The following is a 1828-nucleotide window of genomic DNA, read 5'->3' as shown; positions in this document are numbered from 1 at the left end:
CTGGGACGAGATTGACGTTGGTCGGCTTCCGGGAGCAGGGCCAGAACAATCCGACCCAAATCAACCTGAAATGACAACATTGGAAGGTCAGCCTTTTTACAACACCCACTAAAAATACATGTAACTTTGCTTTCAAATACCATCCAGTGATGCTTACATGCCGGGGTATAGTCATGATATGTTGTAACTGCAAATAATAACATCAAAAATATACATCATTTTATGCTGGCCATGTCATTATCACAAATTTAAGCAACACAAAACATTAAAGGACACACACACACATTTGGCCCAAGAGCAAAATGACGTTACACACACTACGCCAAATAGAGGCCAAATGTATTCAACCAATGCTCCAGGCGACAAAAATCATTATTAAGGGATGAATACACATTTCACAATGCGCTAATTAGTTCGCAAATACAGGGCACAATAGCAAGTCGTAAAAATGCGCTAATTAGTTCGCAAATACAGGGCACAATAGCAAGTAGTAAAAATGCGCTAATTAGTTCGCAAATACAGGGCACAATAGCAAGTAGTAAAAATGCGCTAATTAGATCGCAAATACAGGGCACAATAGCAAGTAGTAAAAGTGCGCTAATTAGTTCGCAAATACAGGGCACAATAGCAAGTAGTAAAAATGCGCTAATTAGATCGCAAATACAGGGCACAATAGCAAGTAGTAAAAATGTGCTAATTAGATCGCAAATACAGGGCACAATAGCAAGTAGTAAAAATGCGCTAATTAGATCGCAAATACAGGGCACAATAGCAAGTAGTAAAAATGCGCTAATTAGATCGCAAATACAGGGCACAATAACGGCGGCCAAAAATATTAACAAAAAACACAGAGTTCGATTTGGCAAAAAACAACGTCACATGTGGAAGGCCAACCAAAGTTGCGTACAGACAAACAAGAACATTCCCTAAACAATTTAACACATGAACTTACCAAGAGCTAATATCTAAGAAACCGGACCAAAATGTCTTTGGGGTAGAAATGACGGAAAAAAAAAATGAGAAAAATAATCACCACAATGAGAGACAAATTGCCCCGAAGTTATACTTCCCCAAACTTATCATAACTGGAAACGATCCAAAAAACCAAAAGTGAAAAAAAAGGAAATGAAAACCAAGAAAAACCGCTAACACAAAAAAAATAAACAATAAACGCAATCTCCAAAACCAGCCAACAATCAACTCCAACCAACGTAACCTCCAACATTCAATAAACGCCACCTCGAGTCGAAACGCCACAACCAATAAATAGTGTTTAGTTTCCCGCCCAAATTATGGAAGGATCAGAGGAACGCACAATCAATGATGCGGCCGCAAAATAAGGACGCATGTATAAATACGTCACAAGACAAAAACACAATTCTGGTGTATTTCTAGTTGGAAAAACACACATGGATACAGACCAGGAAAACAATGGACAACAGTCCCGCGGTAAGTATTTCATGCATTTTGACTCAATGATTAATTCTAAACATATTATTGTGCAAGTTGGGAATTTGAGATTTCTTCAAATTACCCCAAATAGGTGAGGAGGATGACATGGAAGAGGCTGCTGGGCCCAGTAATCCGGGCAAAGCTGCCAAAAAGAAAAGGCAGCCACAATTCACAAGAAAGGAGATGGAGGTTTTGATTCAGAAGTGTGTGGACATCCTGCCACAGGCAGACAGGAATATGAGTGCAAGCCAGAAGTGGAGAATGTGGGAAGAGGTGGTCGTGGAGGTCAATAGGGTGGGGGATTATGTCCGTCTAGCCCGGGATGTCAAACGGCGGTAAGTAAACACTTGACCACCCTAAAACCAACAACCCAATC

The sequence above is a fragment of the Taudactylus pleione genome, unplaced genomic scaffold (genome assembly GCF_031769625.1).
Source record: "Taudactylus pleione unplaced genomic scaffold, aTauple2 ptg000108l, whole genome shotgun sequence".
NCBI lineage: Eukaryota > Metazoa > Chordata > Amphibia > Anura > Myobatrachidae > Taudactylus > Taudactylus pleione.
This window is presented reverse-complemented; position numbering follows the sequence as displayed.